Consider the following 7,500-nt stretch of genomic DNA (forward strand, 5'->3'; position numbering starts at 1 on the left):
TAGTTCACATATTCCAACGTTCAGTGATTCTTCAGTTTTCACCCTAACACTCGTTTACTCTCTCTTAATTAAGTTCTTCCCTTGATTCCAACACTCATTATTCACTTGGCAATCCTCTCTTTAGATCACTAACTCATTAGCCTTCATTTCAACACTCATTAGTCAATACGCTAATCCACTTAATTTCTCACCCCAGCACTTCATTCTTTTAGTCTGTCAGTTGTGCAAGTCATCCCACAACGCGTCATGTCTTCCACTCTCTCCCCTCAGATGTTGATCTCCCTCCCTTCTTCCCCTGCTGGTAACACGCCCGCAACGCCCTTCCCTTCTTTTCCCCTTGCCTTGCTTCTCCCACACGCTTTCTCCCTTTCTCATTCATTCATCCCGTGCGCTTGTCTTTCTTAACCCTTTCTCTCTCTCTCTCTCTCTCTCTCTCTCTCTCTCTCTCTCTCTCTCTCTCTCTCTCTCTCTCTCTCTCTCTCTCTGTTGATATTATGATGACTACAATGATTAATTTTGCCATTATTGTATTGATAGGCTGAAACATCATTACTGATTATAATGTTTTCTATCTTAAGACCTAACTCTCTCTCTCTCTCTCTCTCTCTCTCTCTCTCTCTCTCTCTCTGGTCCAGTATTTAACATGAAAGCCATCAAAAACTCAAAGCAAGTATCAGGTTCTCGTGTATAAGGTATACATTTTTCATTTAACACTCTTCCTCTCCTTCCCTTCCCGCCCCGCGCCCCTCATTACCTTATCTCGACTCCGCCGCCAAATAGTTGCATCAAGATAAACGTTATTGGGAGTCGGTTTTTCATAACAGTGATGGAGTAAGACACGTTACTTAACTTGCTGTGGTTTTATCTGATGCGGTGTCCTTCCTTCCTCGAGCTGCTACCTCCCTGCCTATCTTATCGGTGACCTTGGAAATAAAATGTTGATTGAAGGAGTTTTTTCTGTTTTCATAGGTGCGAAAATGCGAGTGTTTGTGTGGTTTGGGTCTAAAGATTCGAGTACACGGTATCACGAGTCAAGCTAATGTTTAGATGTGTTCGCTTCTCATGCACTTATTGTTCATTGCGGTATTGTATTCCTGTCACAAGAAGTTTCAGAGTTTTTTTTTTTTTTTTTATCTATATGCGTGAGAGTTCATAGGCGTGCGTTGTTTTGGATTTAAGAATATATTACTATCGAAACGAGTCTAGCAAAGATTTAGATGATAGTTTCTGTAGCATTCTTTGTCCATTGTGATGTTAGATTCGTGTCACGGAAAAGATTCGGAGTTTTTTTTTTTTTTCCATAAGTGTGACAGTGAAAATGCAAAGGTGTGCGTGGTTTTGGCCTAAGAATATAATATGATGGTATCGATACTAATTGTTGAGGGTAAGATTGCTTCAACTTATCTTCCCTTTGCGGAATTAAGTTATCAATAAGATTTTCAAAGAAGTTTTATTTATTTATTTTTTATGTTGATTTTTTAGTGTTTTTTTTGCTTTTATTATTTATTTATTTATTTATTCATTTATTTATTTATTTATCTATTTGTCGTCTTTTAGGTTTGAGAATACAAGGTGTGTGTGTGTGTGTGGTAGTCCCTAAGAATACAAAAGTCTCGCGGAGGTAAATAGCTTAGATTAAATAAGTCTCTGCTGCTCACATTTTCTATAGCAATATTAATTTGCTGTCAAGAAGAGTACAAGTTTGAAGGGTAACATAAATATATGATACCAAATAATTCAATTCACAATGTACTTAAACTCATTTAGTAGAATCATAGACTTGATGAACACCAAAGTTGAGAGAAAGAGAGAGAGAGAGAGAGAGAGAGAGAGAGAGAGAGAGAGAGAGAGAGAGAGAGAGAGAGAGAGAGAGAGAGAGAGAGAGAGAGAGAGAGAGAGAGAACAGTACCTAAGTCAAGAATGAATACAGTCTTCTCGTGGATGAATAATATTTACAACATACATCTCTCCAAAAACTGTAACTATGCATCATTCAGCCTTGATAAGTACAAATGAACACTTCAAAATAGTAGAATCACAATAATAAATAAACGTACATTACTCCTCGTCCTACATTACTGCAAAAGAACCTCACTATTTGTGTTGAAAGTGTACGCATAAATATCCCTCATTGAGCAAGAAGGGAAATTAATGTTACGCGTAAGATAGATTTCATAGTTGGGTGACAGTAGAATGGTTGAAAATTATGTGTTTATCTTGGAAAGTTTAAATGAATTCTAACACTTTTTCTTGCATGTTTAGTTTCTGTGTTTCCTTTTCTCTTTCTCTCCATTCGTAGTTGTCATAATATTTGCTTCTTCCCTAATTTAACTTCCCTTCATATCACGAGTAATATGACTAAAAGGCGAAGAAAATAGTAAGAAAATAAAGAACAAAACTAGAAGAATGTTAAGCCTCAATAAACTATAAAAAACAGATGAAAGATTATGTTTTTTTTTTTATCTTTCTCCTTCTTTTCTCGCTATTTCATTTTCCATCCCTGAGCTCCGCCATTCCTCCCTTCATAAGTGAATTACTGTTTCATTCGTCCGTGCGCTTCTTGATGTTTTCGTTTCTTACTTTGACGTCGTCTCAGTGTAATTACTCCCAATCTCTCCTTGATCTTCCATCAGCTTATTACTTGTCCTATGCAATCTTTCCTCTTTTCCTCTGTATCGTCTTCGCTGTTGTTCCCTTCCACTTTGCTTTTTAATTTATCTATTTATTTATCTACTTAGTTATAATAAAGTCTTAAGTCAGTATTTGATATTGCGTGTATGGTCATTTGTTTATTTTGCTTCATCGATATGCCTCCTCTGACACACTGTACTGTATTTCATCCAATTAAGTTACGCTAATAATCACTTTTCTTTGGTAATATCTCCACACTGCTATTAACCCTCGCCTCCTGGTGCACTATCACAAAAATCTCTAAAAGTAAGACAATGGATCTTGCTCGTAACTTTTTTTTTATGTGTTTTTGTTTTGTTTTGCTTTGCTTTCTCCCAATAAGTGAAGTAAATGTTCGTTCTCATTACAGATTCTTGATGACCGTGCTGGAGAAAGAGGAGGTTTGTGTACTCACCGGAGTGACGCGGCGCCCTGGGGGACTTGTCGGGACTCTTGATGCACACCCTGAAATAAAGCAGAGGTGAGTCAAGTAGGTTCTTTCAGAGAGTGGGAGGGGGACGTGCACCAACATGGAGGAAACCAGCAACTCATGAATCTTTACCCTCCATTAAGGTGACGGTGCCAAGGGAGTGATTAGGAGTTGCCTCAGATCCTTGAAGTCCCTCAGATCCTTCCCGGAAAGGAAAGTTTGCTAAATAAGTAAAAAGATACGATGCCGCCTATTCATTAAAGTTCCCGCAACCCGCCAGACTTTCCGCTACTTCCTTTACAGAGCAAAGTATCAGTTACGCATCCACACAAAGTACTTCACTCCCATCCTGATCTGGCTTTTGGATGTTCACTATTTAACAGGTTGCTAAACTCCCTTAATCGCGAATTACTTAAAATTTAATCTGATTTATTCTGTTACATTTTTTCCGAACCCATCCCAAGAGTAAAAGATCACTTTCATTGGTATTTAGTGTGACTCAATAATGCTAGACTAAAGAGAACTCTACTGTGATCAACTTCATCAGTGTTTGCTGAGATGTTTGTACAGAAATGTGCCAAAAAGGTGTGCGCCTCTGATCTTGCTGGCTACGGTGCAGTTACTGTACACAAGTGTAATCCAATAATGCACTACAATGCACCACAAATTGCACAACTTTTCTGCCAGATGAGTTGTTCATCAGTTCTTACTCAGAGCGCACTTGTGTGCTCGTGTGCAAGAGGCAGGTGAGGGAATGGCGTCTAGGCAGCGGGACCAAGGACGCCATTTGGCCCGCAGCCCAGGTGCAGGTGACACTCCCTCCCTTGGGTACGATTGGTGCTGCTTGTCTGGTGCTTGTCGCTGTTGTTCCGCCCTGCTGGCTCACAAAGGTGCAACCGGCACCGCGGCCTCACCTACCAAATTCATCTTGCTTTCGATTAAAGCAAAAGACGTGTTCTTTTTATATATTTATATATTCAGTGTGCTTCCTGATGGCGTGCTGCATGATACACGTGAGGACTGATGATGAGGCACACCTTCTACTGGTTACAACACATATTGTGTTTACCTTTCCTTGAGGCAGGACACGCCCCTCCTCGTGGGTGACTGAAACAGCATTGAAAATACCTAAAAGGCTGGTAACTTTTTAATCAGTTGAGAAAAAAATTAATGAGCCAACTAGAGCATGTGACGTAAGCGCAGTGCGCCACACCAGTAACCAACCACTCAGCAATCATTTCCTTCATTATCATCTGGTAACATAAATTTTTAAAAGTTCACATACACATTTTTAAACTTTTTATTGCTATTTTTTTCCTGAGCTACGTGGGAAAGACAGCCTCACTGTAACACATGTCCCTCTATATCTCCCTGTGTATGTACATTTCACCCACACTCCCCCTCAGTGAGAGGCGGGAGGTGTGTACCCGCGTGCCGCCGCGTGCAGGGGTCAGTGCGTCACTAGGCCAGTCAGTCAGTGCCGCCACACAATACTACCTGGGTACCGCTGCCTCCTCCGGCCTTTTGGAGCGACGCTTTGACACAGAGGGGAACGTATTGAGACTGGTAGAGCGGCTGGTGTGTTTCCATACTGGGCGGGACTTCCGGGGTGGCGCGGGCCTTCTGCTTGGGGACCTCAGAGGGGATAAGACAGACCCATGCTTAGTGAAATTTAGGGTCACCTTTTTATACATCAGAAAAGAGATATTTGAATCTGTTTTTTTTTTTTTTTTCTGTGAAAAGTGAGCTAAAGTGTTTGCTGCAGGATAAAGTTGAACAATATACAATTACATAGTATGGCGTCCCATAAATAGTGAATGGTTATATAATTTACATATTTCATCAACTTTTGTATAAAGTGCAAAACAGGACGAATTTTTCCGACCAGTATTCTATATAAAAGAAAGAAAAGAAACTTAACTTTTTTTCATATTTAGTGTTAAATATTCATATGGTAAAATATATTTTTAGTGTAAGCCGATACTCAGAGCCAGTTTAGTATTGTGAGTCATCTCAGAGTTGAAGCAGGAAACACTTAGTGATTGGTGGATGGATTTAATGAGCCGCTACAACGGGATCACGTGCCGGCGTTAATGAACTCACTATATATGTAAGATCTTTAGCAAGTGTACGGTTTACAATAATTTTTTTTACTTAGTATAATCGTGTGTGGCAAGGTGATGGGTGCTGTGATGCTGGGGCTTTGTGTGTGTGTGTGTGTGTGTGTGTGTGTGTGTGTGTGTGTGTGTGTGTGTGTGTGTGTGTGTGTAGTATATGGAGAAACACTGCAGCGGACATGCCAAATAATTGCTTTCCCGATATATTAATTTTCACATTCATTGTAATCATTCAGATTCATGACACATTTCATTATCTTATTACTCATACAACAGCAGCAGCACCACCACCACCACTACCACCACCACCAACATCAACACGACCACCTGACCATACACGATCCTGTTCTATTCCTGAATATTACATAGTGAAAAAAAAATATATATATATATGTAAACCCTTTTTTTCTTTCGGTATCAGTATTCATGTGTTTCCGTTTAATAATAAGTGGATTTTTGGGGGGGAATTCCGGGAGTTATTATAATTTCCAGGAATGTCAGTGTTTGAGTATCGCTGGTGGGTTGGATTGTGTGTGCAAGTTTGTTTCGATGTTCGATGACAGTTGTTTGTTTGAGCACAGATGGAAAAAAAAACAATTCAATTACATGTTTTAAAAGGGAGGCACATGTACGAGTGTTTGAGTTATTGCGAGAGAGAGAGAGAGAGAGAGAGAGAGAGAGAGAGAGAGAGAGAGAGAGAGAGAGAGAGAGAGAGAGAGAGAGAGAGAGGGCAGAAAAATTTTATATTGTCAAAAACTTTTTAAAAATATAGATTTTTTACACAAAATATTATCATAACTACTTACACATGCACACACACACACACACACACACACACACACACACACACACACACACACACACACACACACACACACACACACAAAACACAAGATAAAACACTGACAGACACAACTCTACTTATCCATATATTTAAAGCCAACATTTCATAATCACACTCAAAACCACATTGAAAATCAGAAAAGAAAAACATGAAACACAAATACTAACAATATCATTACCATTAATACTGGCAGACGAGTTAAATTATATAAAAGAGCACATGAACATCAGACAAGGACCGGGAAAACACTGGGCTGAGGATAAAGACAGGCGGGCAGGTGGACGGACAGACGGACAGGACGCAACAGATGGACAGTAGGTGCTTGGCTCACTTGTAATGGGACCCGAAGGCGTGAGGGTGCGGGGGACTCTGGTGAGGGCTGCGCGTCTCCTGACCTGTGGAAGGGAAGAAAAAGTGAGCACAGGTTGATTGACAAGTGTATCCAGAAATCAATATACTTTACCTAACGTAACCTAACATAACCTCACATTCCCTTAGTTGACATACAGTGGTGTTTTTTAGACAATGAAAGATAGACGTTACACAATGGAGGTGGATCTTAACACAATGCATAGTACTTTAGTTAAAATTATCTTATGTTTAGATATTGAAGGAATAAGTTGTACAATGAAGGTGGATGTCAGCATAACGTACATTACATTAGTCAACAATAACTAGTGTTCATTAGATAGTGAAGGTAGAATTTGTACAAAGAATTTGCATGATAGCAAAGAAACAATATACAATATACCTTAGCTGGTGTTCTTTAGAGTGAGAAATAGAAATTGTACGAATTTTAGCACCACTAAGCTAGATGGAAGACATTCAACATCCAAACACTTACGTTATACTTGTAATCATATTGACTGCCAGAAATCAATGCCTGAATAGCAAATAAGGCTTACAAAGAATTAAGTAAGAGTCGTATCGAGAAAACTTCATACTTAAAAGAAAATATGAGCAGTAAATTAAGAAGTTCATTACTAAAGCAAATTGTTGACATGACCTTTGCGAAAAAAAAGTCTGTAGGGGAAAAAAAATGTGCGTGTAGAAGATGAGAAGTTAAACATGTTATCATAAATAGGATTAAGAAAAATTATAGGTGCTGATGGCATATTAGTAGAAGACGATCTACAGCAGAGGTCACACCTATAACACATGGTCCATATTTTTCACTCATTGTGCCTACATCCACTTCCGCTAGTGAATACATCCCCCTCCCCCTACCTGGTTCATGCATCTCTCACCCTTGTACCAGACATCCCTCTTCTTTGGTTCACACATTCCCCTTTCTTAGTCCATCTTTCTTCCTTTTACCCACACATCTCCCTCCTTACCCTTTATGTCTCTCTCTTTTGGTCCATATCCCTTCCTTTGGTCCACACATTCCCCACCTTCCCTTGCTTTACACATTAACATCCTTTCTTTTGTCCATCTCC

The 7,500-nt window shown here is 39.5% G+C and overlaps 1 protein-coding gene and 1 long non-coding RNA gene across 2 annotated transcripts in view; one reads left to right on the plus strand and one right to left on the minus strand.

Annotated features, from left to right (window-relative positions):
• The first annotated feature begins 3,039 nt into the window (after positions 1–3,039).
• The window catches only part of LOC135107412 (uncharacterized), a 50,038-nt gene continuing 45,577 nt past the window's right edge, over positions 3,040–7,500 (plus strand). Inside the window, exon 1 of the mRNA XM_064017251.1 lies at positions 3,040–3,151. The gene's annotated coding sequence lies outside the window, so the exon portion shown is untranslated. The remainder of the gene's footprint in view (positions 3,152–7,500) is intronic.
• LOC135107197 (uncharacterized) overlaps positions 6,120–7,500 on the minus strand; it is a 9,771-nt gene continuing 8,390 nt past the window's right edge. The window contains exon 3 of the long non-coding RNA XR_010271647.1: positions 6,120–6,456. This is a non-coding gene — a long non-coding RNA (uncharacterized LOC135107197). The remainder of the gene's footprint in view (positions 6,457–7,500) is intronic.

This window comes from Scylla paramamosain, chromosome 15, assembly GCF_035594125.1.
Source record: "Scylla paramamosain isolate STU-SP2022 chromosome 15, ASM3559412v1, whole genome shotgun sequence".
NCBI lineage: Eukaryota > Metazoa > Arthropoda > Malacostraca > Decapoda > Portunidae > Scylla > Scylla paramamosain.